At 43.7% G+C, this 16,624-nt stretch overlaps 1 pseudogene; it reads left to right on the forward strand.

Moving 5' to 3' along the window:
* The first annotated feature begins 109 nt into the window (after positions 1-109).
* The window catches only part of LOC112242036, a 102,764-nt pseudogene continuing 86,249 nt past the window's right edge, over positions 110-16,624 (forward strand).

The following is a 16,624-nucleotide window of genomic DNA, read 5'->3' on the forward strand; positions in this document are numbered from 1 at the left end:
TGTCTCTCTTGCTCTGTCTCTCTCGCTCTGTCTCACTCTCTCTCTCTCTCTCTGTCTCTCTTGCTCTGTCACTCTCGCTCTGTCTCGCTCTCTCTCTCTATGTCTCCCTCTCTCTGTCTTTGTCTCTCTCTCTTTGTCTCTCTCTCTCTGCAGGAGCGCATCTTCCTCACGTTATCCAACTACATATTCACAGCGATCTTTGTGGCAGAGATGACAGTAAAGGTAAGGATGGACTTAGGCGACCCTATTTATTTATTTATTTTATTTCACCTTTATTTAACTTCGTATTGGCAGGTGAGACGGTAGCGTCCCACCTGGCCAACATCCGGTGAAATTGCAGAGCACGAAATTCAAACAACAGAATTATAAATATTTAACTTTCATAAAATCACAAGTGTAGTACATCAAAATAAAGCTTAACTTCTTATTAATCCAGCCGCCGTGTCAGATTTCAAAAAGGCTTTACGGCAAAAGCACACCATGCGATTATCTGGGGACAGCGCCCCGCATACAAACACATAAAAAAACATTTTTCAACCAGGCAGGTGCACCACGAAAGTCAGAAATAGTGATATAATAAATGCCTTACCTTTGATGATCTTCTTCTGTTGGCACTCCAAAAGGTCCCAGATATATCACAAATGGTCCTTTTGTTCGATAATGTCCTTCTTTAGATACATAAAAACTCAGTTTAGCTGGCGCGCTTCAGTCAATAATACATCCAGTTTCCCTCCATCAAAATGCATACAAAATGAATCCCTAACGTTACTAATAATCTTTTCCAAACAAGTCAAACAATGTTTCTTAATCAAACCTTATATACCCTAATACGTAAATAAACTATACAATTCAAGACGGAGAATCGTTATTGTCTTTACCGGAGAAAAATACCAAAGAACGCGCTCTCTTCCAAGCGCTTGGAAACATTACAGCCAAAATGGGAGCCACCTACAAAAACTCAAATTTCTGGCAAATTTTTCCAAAACCCAGCATGAAACTCTTTCTAAAGACTGTTGACATCTAGTGGAAGCCCTAGGAACTGCAATCTGAGAGGACTTCGCCTTATAATAAAATTGACAGCCATTGAAAACAGTGGAAGGCTGAATTATTTTTTTGGGGGGGGTGGTTTGTCCTCGGGGTTTCACCTGCCATATCAGTTCTGTTATACTCACAGATATAATGTTAACAGTTTTAGAAACTTTAGAGTGTTTTCTATCAACATCTACCAATTATATGCATATCCTAGCTTCAGGCAGTTTACTTTGAGCACACTCTTCATCCAGATGTGAAAATACTGCCCCCTACCCAAGAGAGGTTAACCAGGTAGGCTAGTTGAGAACAAGTTCCGAATTGCAACTGCGACCTGGCCAAGATAAAGCAAAGCAGTTCGACACATACAACAACACAGAGTTACACAAGGAATAAACACACATACAATCAATAATACAGTAGAAAAATCTATATACAGTGTGTGCAAATGAGGTAGGATAAGAGAGGTAAGGCAATAAATAGGCCATGGTAGCGAAGTAATTACAATATAGCAATTACACTGGAATGGTAGAATGTGCAGAAGATGAATGCCCAAGTAGACGTACTGGGGTGCAAAGAAGCAAGATAAATAAATAAATATAGTATGGTGATGAGGTAGATTGGATGGACTACATACAGATGAGCTATGTACAGGTGCAGTGATCTGTGAGCTGCTCTGACAGTTGGTGCTTTAAGCTAGTGAGGGAGGTAAGAGTCTCCAGCTTCAGTGATTTTTGCAGTTCGTTCCAGTCATTGGCAGTAGAGAACTGGAAGGAGAGGCGGCCAAAGGAAGAATTGGCTTTGGGGGTGACCAGTGAGATATACCTACTGGAGCGCGTGCTACGGGTGGGTGCTGCTATGGTGACCAGTAAGCTGAGATAAGACGGGGCTTTACCTAGCAGAAACTTGTAGATGACCTGGAGCCAGTAGGGTTTGGCGATGAGTATGAAGCAAGGGCCAGCCGACGAGAGCATACAGAGCATACCCTACCAAGCGGTAAACCCGTAAACATGCAATGTCCTACCCAGAGAAGGGCTTGACTCATCACTGTACCTCAGGGCTCTAGTTAAGGCCTTCATCCGTCTGGTCTGATCCACATGGCCAGATTAAAGCTCTACTCCCTCTGGGTGATATTAGGACATGTTGGGTAGGAGTTGCCGACAGGCAAAGATCTAGAAAAATCTTACCATAATCCTAACCTTTACAATCAGAGTGAAACAATACCAAACAGTTTTGTAATCCTACTCTTATTATGACTAATTATAAACCATTAATCATCAGTGGATTCTGTGTACAATCTGCCCTCAAGTTTATCAATCTGTACTCAGCCTTATCAATCTGCCCTCAGGGTTATCAATCTGCAATCAGGCTTATCTATCTGCCCTCAGGCTAATCAATCTGTTCTCAGGCCTATCAATCTGCCCTCAGGCTAATCAATCTGCCCTCAGGAATATCAATCTGCCCTCAGGCTTATCAATCTGCCCTCAGGCTTATCAATCTGCCCTCATGCTTATCAATCTGCCCTCAGGCTTATCAATCTGCCCTCAGGCATATCAATCTGCCCTCAGGCTTATCAATCTGCCCTCAGGCCTATCAATCTGCCCTCAGGCTTATCAATCTGCCCTCAGGCATATCAATCTGCCCTCAGGCTTATCAATCTGCCCTCAGGCCTATCAATCTGCCCTCAGGCTTATCAATCTGCCCTCAGGATTATCAATCTGCCCTCAGGCTTATTTGACTAAATAGAAAGAAAGAGAGAAGGGGGGAGGGAAGGGGGGAGGAAGGGGGAGAGGAAGAGAAGGGGGAGAGAGAAATGGGAAGAGAGAGAAGATGAGTACCATTATAGGGTTTCCTAAAAGTCATAATTTAGAGAGAGATTAGAAAATATATATTAACAAATACTTCAAGTACCTGAAGTACATAAAATACCTTAGTAGTATTTAGTTTAGATGACAGAAATACCTTAAATGTCAAACAAAGCCATTTTTATCTGAATATCAAATAATTTCTGGGTAACAATTAACTACCTTACTGTGATTGTTTTCAATTAAAATGGTCAAAAGAAACAAAAATAGTTTCTTAGCAAAGAGCCGTTTCTTTAAAAATAATTTTGCCAAGACTAGTCTGTGAGTTGTCTGGAAAACTAGTCTGGAAAACTGAAAATGTGCTGTTATTGGCAGAGAGGTTTGGAACTCTGTGTCTTATTGGTCTATTAACTCATTTACTGCATGGTGATGTCACCAGGAAGGCCAAAACTCCATCCCACCAAAACAGGCTGAAATTTCAGGTGGTCTTTTCAAACAGCTCTTACACTAAAAGGGCATTATCATAATTTTCACAATTTCACAGTATTATTCCAACCTCATAGTGTGGAAATATATACACTGCATGTGGACACTGCAAAAGTATGTGGACACCTGCTTGTCGAACATCTCATTTCAAAATCATGAGCATGAATATGGAGTTGGTCCCTCCTTTGCTCGCAGTCTGTGTTCCGATTCATCCCAAAGGTGTTCGATGGGTTTGAGGTCAGGGCTCTGTGCAGGCCAGTAAAGTTCCACTGCACCGATCTCGACAAACTCTTTCTGTATGGACCTCGCTTTGTGACGTGGGCATTGTCGTGCTGAAACAGGAAAGGCTCTTCCCCAAACTGTTGCCACCAATTTGGAAGCACAGAATCGTCTAGAATGTCATTGTATGCTGTAGTTTTCAGATTTTGGAGCCTAGCCCTAACCATGAAAAACAGCCCCAGACCATTTTTCCTCCTCCACCAAACTTTACAGCTGGCACTAGGGGCGCAACTTTGGTTTTAGAGGTGGGGGTGTATATATATATATATTTTTTTATCCGGTCGGATAAACACTTCAAACAGCTTACCTGACTCCTCGGAGGCGTCCGTATGGTCCTAAAGCACACCGCTGCCTCATTTTTGTATCACATTCCAATGATAAAACTGGGGGGGGTCAAAAATGCAATTTCAGATTGTAGGGGGAAATGACCTCAGTGAACGTTGCCCACCTGGCTATGCATTCGGGCAGGTAGTGTTCTTCTGGCATCCGCCAAAACCAGATTCGTCCATCGGACTGCCAGATGGCGAAGAGTGATTCATCAAATCAAATTAAAAATAAATTGTATTCACATGCGCGAAATACAACAGATGTAGACCTTACCGTGAAATGCTTATTAACAAGCCCTTAATTATCCAGCAACGCAGTTCAAGAAATAGAGTTAAGAAAATATTTACTAAATAAACAAAAGAAACACAATAAAATAACAATAACGAGACTATATACATACTATATATATTATATACATAACGAGACTACCACTACCAATGTGCGGGGGTATAGGTTATTCGAGGTAATGTGTACATGTAGGTAGGGGTAAAATGACTATGCATAGATAATAAACAACGAGTAGCAGCAGTGTAAAAAAACAAGGGGGGGGGTCAATGTAAGTAGTCCGGGTGGCCATTTGGTTAATTGTCTTGGGTGTAAAATAAGGATCCTTTTGGACCTATATTCATCACTCCAGAGGAAGCGTTTCCACTGCTCCAGAATCCCATGGCGGCGAGCTTTACACCACTCCAGCCGACGCTTGGCCTTGCGCGTGGTGATCTTAGGCTTGTGTGCCGCTGCTCAGTCATGGGAAAACCATTTCATAACGTTCCTGACGAATGATTATTATACTGACGTTGCTTCCAGAGGCAGTTTGGAACTGGGTAGTGAGTGTTGCAATCAAGGGCAGACGATTTTTATGTGCTACGCGCTTCAGCACTCAGCAGTTGCATTCTGTGAGCTTGTGTGGTCTACCACTTCGCAGCTGAGCCGTTGTTGGTCCTAGACGTTTCCACTTCACAATAACAGCACTAAGGGTGTAACTGAGGAATCTCTAGCAGGGCAGACATTTGACTAACCGACTTGTTGGAACAGTGGCCTCCTATGACAATGCCATGTTGAAAATCACTGAGCTCTTCAGTAAAGGCCATTCTCCTGCCAATGTTTGTCTATTGAGATTACATGGCAGTGTGCTCAATTTTATACACCTGTCAGCAATGGGTGTGGCTGAAATAGCCGAATCCACTATTTTTGAAGGGGTGTATAAACACTGGAAAATCACGTTTTTGAAGGCACTGGGCCTTCAAAACACCACACTCTAAATGATTGATCTTCAGATCTACTGTTTTACAGATACAACGCCTTTAGATTCAAAGCCTTTAGATACAAAGCCTTTAGATACAAAGTATTTAGATACAAAGCCTTTAAGAAAACAGACTTCCCATGTGATACCTGAGTAAGTCTCACACACACACACACACACACACAGAGACACACACACATACACTCTTGAATGGGAGCGATCCACGGAAGAACGACTACCCCTTCTCATTACAAGCTCGGAGGTTCAAGGCGGTATTGTTAACAGAAAACAGAATCCCCAATTGTAGGGAAATATCAGTCTTCATGGTCAATTTTCATGTCAATTAAAACATGTTTCAAAGACAATCATGATACCAATAATTGCTTCTAATTCACCAGATGTATGTCCTTGAACCAAATATGTTTTTAATCACACACAAAAGGTGTTATAAGGATACTTTATTTCCTAATGGTAGCCTGCAGTACCCCGGTTGGCCTTCGACTTGAGTTAGCCAATGAGAGCTGGCAGCACTGAGCTAGCCTGCAGAGTCACTTCCTGAAGTAGCTCAAACTGTGCATATTATGTCTCCATGAGACACCATCTTAAGCTTTAACTTCACTTGGTGTCAATGCGCTATTGACTCTTTACATAGGAATGAATGGCACTCAATACAAAAGCAAGGACATTTGAATAATGGCTAGACATACTTTAAAATGTGTGTGTGTGTGTGTGTGTGTGTGAGAGAGAGAGACTGCGTGTGTGTGTGTGTGAGCTCAACGGTCTGTGATGACGAGAGAGATGAATGAATGTGTGTGTGTGTGTGTGTCTGTGTCTGTGTTATCTCTAATGACTGTATATATGAATGGACAAAGCTATCGATCACACACACACATACACACACATTCATCTCTCTCGTCATCACTGACCGTTGAGCTTACAGACACACACACATACCCATCTTTTAATAATATGTCTAGCCAATATTCAAATGTCCTGGCTTTTGAATTGAGTTTCATGGCTTGTGGCAGTGGTGAGGAGGGGTGAGGGCAAGAGAAAGTTCACAGGTGTCACTCACTAAGACCTCTATCTCTATTCTAGGACCCAATGCAACACCAGGGCTCTCCCACACAGACGCACACACACACACAACACACATACACGCACATACACACATGCTCGCGCACACAGACAAAGACACAGACACACACATACAAATTTAGGGCAGACCAAGGCAACATTTAAATCATGCTCAAGAATAATGGGGCTCGGGAGAGGTTCATTAACGTCGCGCTCAGGAAGTCAGACGTTTGGGCGGAACTCACATAGGAACCAAAGTCTTTGTAACCTCGACACATCTTTGTTTGTCAGGGGGTTGATCATTCTCTAAGTAAGACACTGCCTGATTATATATAGATTCATGCCTTTACACTCGGGTGAGGCACAACGTCGTATGCAAATGACCCATCCGGCTGCCTAGTTGAGATGCAGTTTGTCTCTGTGTGTCATTGTTGTGTCTCAGTCAGTTGTGTAGATGGAAATACAGAAGAACATTTTTCAATAACAAAAGTTTGAATCACACTTGTCTTACAGTAGCAGTAAAAAGTTAGGACACACCTACTCATTCCAGGGTTTTAAAAATGTTTACTATGCAAATGTGTAAGGGTGGCTACTTTTAAAGAATCTCAAATATAAAATATATTTTGCTGACAACATGATTCCATATGTGTTATTTCATAGTTTTGATGTCTTCACTATAAAATGTAGAAAATAGTCATTAAAAACCCTTGAATGAGTAGGTCTGTTCAAACCTTTGACTGGTACTGTATGTGTTTATTAGCTTTGGCAAAAGCAGCAGCTACAGCTACTCTTCCTGGGGTCCAGCTACTCTTCCTGGGGTCCAGCTACTCTTCCTGGGGTCCACAAAAAACACAAAACATTAAAATAGGACAAGTAACAAAACACTGATCGACAAAGTCACACACATTTGAAATATGACATACAAACAACAAGTCAAAAATGATACTTGCGCGTGTTTGTGCGTGTCTCCTCACAGTCCTCATGTTCCATGAGACGTTGTTTAATCCATTTTATAAAGGACATTTTGCTGTAAGCTTAAGTAATTGTATTTGGAAGGGTGTTCCATGCGATCTTGGCTCTGTATAATATTGTGCTTTGCCGTGAATTGTTTGGGGACTTGGGATCTGTGAAAAGACCCCTGGTGGCTTTTCTTTATGGGAGTCTGAGCTGAATGTTAGTTGATTATGCAGACAATCTGGAATTTTCATCACTGTAATATTTCTCATAAAAACTAGAAGATTCAGTTAATCTCTCATCAACCCTCATCCAGGAAAGGCTGACATGATGTTAGTTCTGTACGTGCAGTTTAAGGGAAAGGTTTTGAGTCCGGTGCAGCTTTGCTTGGTCTTTCTGTGCTGCACCTGACTATATTACCGGACAGTAACCAAGATGGGACAAGACCAGAGCCTGAACAAATAGTACAGTTGATTTCAGTGTCAAAAACACAGAACATATTTTTATAACAGACATACCCCTCTCCATCTTCACAACAAGTTTGTCAATATGACTTGACCATGATAACTGACCATCCAATGTTACTCCTGGGAGTTCAACTTCTTCAACTTGTTCAATGGTCACACCCTTTATGCACAACTCCAGTTGAGGTTTATGTCTTAGAGAATGTTTTGAACCAAATACAACGCTTTTAGTTTTAGTTGTATTTAAGACCAGTTTAATATTAATCACCATTTTTGATACTGACTGTAACTCCTTATTTAGACTTTCAGTGAGCTAACTGGCTTTGGGTGCTGACATGTACACACTGGGGAGTGTGGAATAATTTGCATACATAATCATTATTGCTTTGTGTAACACCAGTGGTAAATCATTTGTAAAGATAGAGAAGAAAAGAGTCCCAAGGCAACTGCCCTGAGGTACACCGCACTGTACATTTCTGATGTTAGAGAAGCTTCCATTTAAGAACACTCTCTGAGTTCTATTGGATAAATAACTCTCCAACCATGTGATGGCAGGTGATGCAAAACCATAGCAAGTGAGTTTATTCAATAACAATTTATGAGCAATAACATCAAAGACTGCACTGGCTCCAACTGTCACCATTTTTTAAAAACTAATCGTATGTCATCTGCGTCGGTGGAGTACAAGTTGATTGCCCTTGACTACACAGAGTACAGAAAACATGACATAGACTGACCAGGTGAAACCAGGTGAAAGCTATGAACCCTTATTGATGTAACTTGTTAAATCTACTTCTATCAGTGTAGATGAAGGGTAGGAGACAGGTGAACCTTTTAGTGCAGTGTGCTAAATCAGGGTCACACAGAGTGTTTCTTGGTAGTCTTAAACAAATCTATTGTGACACAAAAGTATACCCCTCACACACATTGTTACAGGCTTAGAAAAAATAATACACCTGTACCATGTCAGATATACAGTTGAAATCTATTCTATTTGCATCCCAATATTACACTTTATATACATCACAGAAGACTGAAATATAACAAAGATTTTGGCGGCTTTTTTGAAGTACAGTTTATTAATTATGAAATTCTTAAAATGTTTTATGACAGTCCACCCATGAGGCCAGTAGGTCATTTGACTGAAGGAAACGGCTACAGAAAGATTTTTAAGCATGAGACAATTGACACATGGATTGTGTGTGTTTGCCATTCAGAGGGTGAATGGGAGACAAAATATTTAAGTGCCTTTTAAAGGGGTATGGTAGGACGTGCCAGGCGCACTGGTTTTAGCGCTTTAAATACTGCAACGCTACTGGGTTTATCACACTCAACAGTTTCCTGTGTGTATTAAGAATGGTCCACCAAAGGACATCCAGCCAACTTGTGGAACGCATTGGAGTCAACATGGATCAGCATCCCTGTGGAAAGCTTTCGACACCTTGTAGAGTCCATGCACCAAGGAATTGAGGCTGTTCGTAGGACAAAATGGGGACAACTCAATATTAGGAAGGTGTTCTTAACGTTTTGTACAGTATATATACAGTACCAGTCAAACGTTTGGACACACCCACTCATTCAAGAGTTTGTAGACTCTATTATTGTAGAATAATAGGGTAGACATCAAAACTATAAAACTATAAAATAACACATATGGAATCATGTAGTAACCAAAAGGTGTTAAACAAATAAAAATATATTTGATATTTGAGAATCTTCAAAGTAGCCACCCTTTGCCTTGATGAAAGCTTTGCACACTCTTGGCATTCTCAACCAGCTTCATGAGGTATTTAAATTAACAGGTGTGTATTGTTCAGAGTTATTTGTGGAATTTATTTCCTTAATGCATTTGAGCCAATCAGTTGTGTTGTGACAAGGTATTGGTGGCATTCCCATGCTTTGCCCCTGACCGGTGCACAACAGAAACAGAGAACCGTTGAAAGGACAAGAACACCTGGTGACCCGATCGTTTGTGTCCTTTCCCCTGGCCATCCAGACCAGGGGAGCATGGTCTGTGACCAGGGTGAAGTGGGTGCCCAACAGGTAACACTTGAGTGTCTTGCACCTAGTCCCACGTCCGTCTGGACCAACATCGGTACCTGGAAATTGTGCCTTACAAGAATCTGATTGGAGCACAGCGCTTCCTTCAGGCGCCTAAATGCCGCTTTGGTCTCCATGTCCATTTCACTGTTTTTGGAAGTTGGCCCTGGTTAGATCAGTAAGAGGGGGCTATAATTGCAAAGTTGCGGATAAACCAGCTGTAGTATTCTGCCAGTCCCAGGAAGGACTTGACCTGTGTCTTGGTGCGTGGAACAGACTAGTCACGTACCGCGTGGACCTTCCACTCCTGTGGCTTGACGTTCCCCCGTCTGATCAAGTACCCCTGGTACTCCACCTCTTCAAACTCTAGCTTGCATTTCTTGGGGTTCGCTGTCAACCTGGCTTGCCTGAGTGCATTCAGTACTGCCTGGAGGCGCATCAGGTGCTCTTCCCAATCTTGGCTGTGGATAATGATGTCATCCAAATAGGCCGAGTCATGGTCTTCCTCCTCTTCATCTGAAGAGGAGAGGCGAGAAGGATCAGAGGACCAATATGCAGCGTGGTATGTGTTCATAGTGAATTTTAATAAAGAGAACACTGAACACTATACAAAAGAGTAACAAAAAAAACAATGAACCAAATACGACCGTGAAGCTACAAATGACACCTGTGCTGACACAAGCCACTAACATAGACAATCACCCACAAACAAACAGTGCAACCCAGGCTACCTAAGTATGATTCTCAATCAGAGACAACTAATGACACCTGCCTCTGATTGAGAACCATACTAGGCCGAAACATAGAAATCCCCAAATCATAGAAAATCAAACATAGACTGCCCACCCAACTCACGCCCTGACCATACTACTAAATACAAAACAAAGGAAATAAAGGTCAGAACGTGACAGCCGCAGCGTACTGTTGGTGGTGTCGGAGTACTCGGTTCATCAACCGGCGCTGGAACATTGGCAGGGTTCTGTGGAGACCGAATGAGAGCACCGGGACTGATATAAGCCGTCCAGTGTCGAAAATTACGTCTTTTCCCGGGAGGAAGCTACCAACGGTACCTTCCAAAATCCTTGCGTCAGGTTGAGGGTGCTGACTTACCTGAACTTTCCCAATCGGTCGATGAGCTCGTCCACCCTCGGCATGAGGTAGGCGTTGAATAAGCTGATGTCGTTCACACCCAGGAAGTCATTACAGAAGCGCAGGCTACCGTCCGGTTTGGGGACCGACCCGATCGGGCTGCACCATGCGCTGTGCACTCTTTGATGATCCCCATCCTCAGCATAGCCTCCACTTCCTGCTTCACAGCCTTCCGTCTGGATCGGGGATCCGGTATGGCCTCTTTCATACTGTTTCCCCAGGCTGGGTGAGGACGTGGTGTTCCATTAGGGTCGTGCAACCCGGCTTCTCTGAGAACACCGCCTTGTTTCCAATTGACAATCTCCCAGAGCGTTTTCTTCTGGGCCGGGTCGAGGTCCTCGTTGCTCGGGACCACCACTGGTACCGTTGGCGTCCTTGGTCCTGACCATAACACGGCCAAGGCTGTCCTTTTGTGCCACCTCTTCAATAGGTTCAAGTGGTAAATCTGTTGGGATTTCCATCTCCCTGGCTGCGGTAATTGACTGGTCCCAACTTCTCTATCACCTTGTACGGCCCTGTTGCCACCTGGAATTCTTGTGGAAGGGTTTCCCCGATTATAAACCTGGGCTTGGGCGTGTTGGGCCTTCTCCATATGTTCCCTTATTACTGGCCGTATGTCTATCATCCGCTTTGTCATCTTCTCCACGTTTTCTACCACGCTACGTAAGGTGGTCAGCTGAGCTTCCCATACCTCCTTGGCGAGGTCCAGTAGGCTGCGTGGCCTCCTCCCGTAGAGGAGTTTGAAAGGGACAAACCCGGTGGATGACTGAGACACTTCTCGGGACCGAGAACATTAGGTGGGGTACTAGCTGGTCTCAGTTCTTCCCGTCCAGGTGTGCATTGTTAAAAATGAATTTGTGGAATTTCTTTCCTAAATGCGATTAAACCAATCAGTTGTGTCATGACAATGTCGGAGTGGTATACAGAAGGTAGCCCTATCTGGTAAAAGACCAAGCTCTGTCAGTGCCTCCTCCCGTAGAGGGGTTTTAAAGGGGAAAACCCGGTGGATGACTGGGGCAATTCTCAGACCGAGAACATTAGGTGGGGTAGTAGATGGTCCCAGTTCTTAGGCAGCATTTGTTTGAGCGTTTTATTGAACTGTTCGACGAGCCCATCTGTCTGTTGGTGAAAGACGGAGGTCTGGATATGCTTGATCTACAGGAAAGCACACAAATATTTCAATAATCGGAACATGAACTTGGTACCTTGGATGGTTAAGATCTTGTTCGAGGTGCCCCGGCTAAAGAGGTGGAACAGCTCCTGGGCGATTCCTTGGGAGACTGCCGCCCGTAGGGGAATGGCCTCGGGATACCAGGTGGCATGATCTACTATTACCACGACGCATCAATGTCCTCATGTCATTTTTAGTAGGTGTCCCACTGTGTCCATTGCGATGCATTCATAGATCAACCCAATGATCGGTAGGGGGATCAGCATATTTCAGAAGTGTGCTTTTGGGGCAGTGATTTGACACTCCAGGCAGCACAACAATAGTCTTCCACGGCCCTCCTCATCCTGGACCAGTGGAACTGGGCGGCGATCTGTTCCCGGGTCTTCTCCAATCCCTGGTGAGCCCCCAACAAATGGGTGAGGGCCAGCTGAAGAACGGTTCCCATGTACTGTCGGGGCAGCAACAGTACCTCTGTTTTAACCGAAACCTGATACAAAAGGTTATTCTTGATTTGGAAATGGGGGTATCGCCAGTCACTCACCCCCGGAAGTTGCTGTCCATTCACCGCTGTCATTTGGGATGCGGCTGACTCGCTTCCCGCTGGTTGTCTGTGCGGGTTATACGGCGGTGCGGGTGTCCTTCTGTCCCCACAGCTCGACCTTCAACAGGGCCGTGTCTCCACTGCTCCCAGGTGGTCCTAGCGCGCTACCCTTTTCATGTCATGGGGTAACGCCCGTAAGAAGCGATCCATGACCACTTTGTCTATGATAGAGAGGGTGGATAGGTCAGTTAGAAACCACGCCCTGGTGATGTGCAGTAGTTCGCTCATCTGGGCTCGGGGGGAGGCATCGGCCACAAACCTCCAGTCATGGACTAACGTAACGGCTGGGTATCTCCCGTTTGAGACCGTCATAGTTAGCCGCCTGTTCGTTGTTAAGGTCCCAATACGCCTTTTGGGCGTTCCTGGTAAGGAACGGGGCCAGCAGACTTGCCCACTTCGGCCTTTGCCATCCTTCCAAAACCGAGCTCACTTCGTTATCTCTGGTACTGAGCACGACTAAAATGGAGTAACCTCTCTTCCCCAGTCCCCACCCCTGTGTGCTGCCCTTCTGACAGCTTTATGGGACTCGTCCAGCTGGTGAGCAATCAGCTCCTTGATTACTCACCAACCACAATCAGCCCTAATTAGTCCTGGCCGGAGAGCCCGTTGAGACCTGGCACATACATCAAAGGGAGCCATCGTCACGTGATGTATCCTCCGTCTGTCACCAGGCCTCGACGAGTCTCCCCCTGGTGGCAAACATGCGGTATGCCATTATATATATATATATATATGTATATAAACTCTGCAAAAAAAGAAACGTCCTCTCACTGTCAACCTCATCTATTTTCAGTAAACTTAACATGCGTAAATATTTGACTGAACATAACAAGATTCAACAACTGAGACAGACATGTGACTAACAGAAATTGAATAATATGTCCATGAACAAAGAGAGGGGTCAAAATCAAAAGTAACAGTCGGTATCTGGTGTGGCCGCCAGCTGCAATAAGTACTGCAGTGCATCTTCTCCTTATAGACCTCACCAGATTTGCCCGTTCTTGCTGTGAGATGTTACCCCACTCTTCCACCAAGGCACCCGCAAGTTCCCAGACATTTCTGGGGGGAATGTCCGATCCAACAGGTCCCAGACGTATTCAATGGGGTTGAGATCCGGGCTCTTCGCTGGCCATGGCAGAACACTGACATTCCTGTTTTGTAGGAAATCATGCAAAAAACAAGCAGTATGGCTGGTGTCATTGTCATGCTGGAGGGTCATGTCAGAATGAGCCTGCAGGAAGGGTACCACATGAGGGAGGAGGATGTCTTCCCTGTAATGCACAGTGTTGAGATTGCCTGCAATGACAACAAGCTCAGACCGATGATGCTCTGACTCACCGCCCCAGACCATGCCGGACCCTCCATCTCCAAATTGATCCCGCACCAGAGTACAGGCCTCGATGTAACTCTTATTCCTTCAACACTAAATGTGAATCCGACCATCACCCCTTGTGAGACAAAACTGCGACTCGTCAGTGAAGAGCACTTTTTGCCAGTCCTGTCTGGTCCAGCGAAGGTGGGTTTGTGCCCATAGGCGATGTTGTCGCCGGTAATGTCTGGTGAGGACCTGCCTTACAACAGGCGTACAAGCCCACAGTCCAGCCCCTCTCAGCCTATTGCGGACAGTCTGAGCACTGATGGAGGGATTGTACTTTCCTGGTGTAACACGGGCAGTTGTTGTTGCCATCGTGTACCTGTCCCGCAGGTGTGATGTTCGGATGTACCGATCCTGTGCAATTACGAGGATGATCAGCTGTCCGTCCTGTCTCCCTGTACCACTGTATTACGCGTATCACAGTACGGACATTGCAATTTATTGCCCTGGCCACATCTGCAATCCTCATGCCTCCTTGCAGCATGCCTAAGGTACGTTCACGCAGAGAAGCAGGGACCCTTGGCATCTTTCTTTTGGTGTTTTTCAGAGTCAGTAGAAAGGCCTCTTTAGTGCCTTAATTGCCTACCGTCTGTAAGCTGTTAGTGTCTTTACGACCGCTCATCAGGTGCATGTTCATTAATTGTTTATAGAACATTGAACAAGCATGAGAAACCCTTTTTCTTGTTGACAGCTTTGCTAACTCTTGACATTCTCTCAACCAGCTTCATGAGGTAGTCACCTGGAATGCATTTCAATTAACTATTGTGCCTTGTTAAAAGTTAATTTGTGGAATGTATTATGTTGTGACAAGTAAGGGGTGGTATACAGAAGATAACCCTATCTGGTAAATGACCAAGTCCATTTTATGGCAAGAACAGCTCAAATAAGTAATAGAAACGACAGTCAATCATTACTTTAAGACATTAAGGTCAGACAAGCCAGAACATGTCAAGAACTTTGAAAGTTTCTTCAATTGCAGTCGCAAAAACTATCAAGCGCTATGATGAAACTGGCTCTCATGAGGACAGCCACAGGACTGGAAGAACCAGTTACCTCTGCTGCATAGGGTAAGTTCATTAGAGTTACCAGCCTCAGAAATTGCAGCCCAAATAAATGCTTCACAGAGTTCAAGTAACGGACAAATCTCAACATCAACTGTTCAGAGGTGACTGCGTGGATCAGGCCTTCATGGTCAAATTGCTGCAAAGAAATCACTACTAAAGGACACCAACAAGAAGAAGAGACTTGCTTGGGCCAAAAAACACTAGAATTAGACCAGTGGAAATCTGTCCTTTTGTCTATTGAGACCAAATATGCGATTTTGGGTTCCAACCGCTGTGTCTTTGTGAGATGTAGAGTAGGTGAACGGATGATCTCTGCATGTGTGGTTCCCACCGTGAAGCTTGGAGTAGGAGGTGTGATGGTGTATGGGTGCTTTGCTGGTGACACTGTCTGTGATATATTTAGAATTCAAGGCACACGTAACCAGCATGGCTACCACAGCATTCTAAAACGATACTCCATCCCATCTGCTTTGAGCTTAGTGGGACGATAATTTGTTTTTCAACAGGACAATGACCCAAAACACCTCCAGGCTGTGTAAGGGCTATTTGACCATGAAGGAGAATGATGGAGTGCTGCATCAGATGACCCGGCCTCCACAATCAACCAACCTCAACCCAATTGAGATGGTTTGGGATGAGTTGGACCACAGAGTGAAGAAAAAGCACCCAACAAGTGCTCAGCATATGCGGGAACTCCTTCAAGACTGTTGGAAAAGCATTCCAGGTGAAGCTGGTTGAGAGAATGCCAAGAGTGTGCAAAGCTGTCAACAAGGCAAAGTGTAGCTACATGAAGAATCTCAAGTGTAAAATACTTTTTTATTTACTACATTTTTCCATATGTGTTATTTCATAGTTGTGATGTCTTCACTATTATTCCAAAATGTAGAAAATTGTGAATATACAGAAAAACCCTTGAATGAGTAGGTGTGTCCAAACGTTTGACTGGTACTGTATACATACAGTGCATTTGTAAAGTATTCAAACCCCTTCCCTTTTTCCACATCTTCTTTGTGTTACAGCCTTATTCTAAAATGTGTTAATCATGGATCAAGAAAGTACTGAGTAAAGCGTCTGAATGCTGACTGTATGTAAATGTGATAATAATTTCCTTTTTATTTTATACATTTGCAAAAAATGTTATAAACATGTTTTTGCTTGCTTTTTATGGGATAGATGGATGAGGAAAACAAATATTTAATCCAAGTTTAAAAACTCTAACGTACTGTAACAAAATGTGGAAAAAGTCAAGTGGTCTGAATATTTTTTCCGACCACTTTTTGCATTGTATGCATATTACACGACCAGGGTTTTGGTTATGAAATTGTATATAATAAGAACAATAATAACAATAATAATGCTGAAACAATTTATTATAAATACGGGAGGAAAAAATGGCATCCTATCTGAATAGACAGTTGCACAGTGATATGCATTTGTCCATTTGTGTGGTAATAAAACATGTTCTGTTAATGTAGAAAGTATGTTATAAGGCCCAACATTTTCCACACCCTACTTAAAACATTTTCACATGTGTGTAAGTCCTAAAAAACACATATTCTC

This window comes from Oncorhynchus tshawytscha, linkage group LG24 (genome assembly GCF_018296145.1).
Source record: "Oncorhynchus tshawytscha isolate Ot180627B linkage group LG24, Otsh_v2.0, whole genome shotgun sequence".
Lineage (NCBI taxonomy): Eukaryota > Metazoa > Chordata > Actinopteri > Salmoniformes > Salmonidae > Oncorhynchus > Oncorhynchus tshawytscha.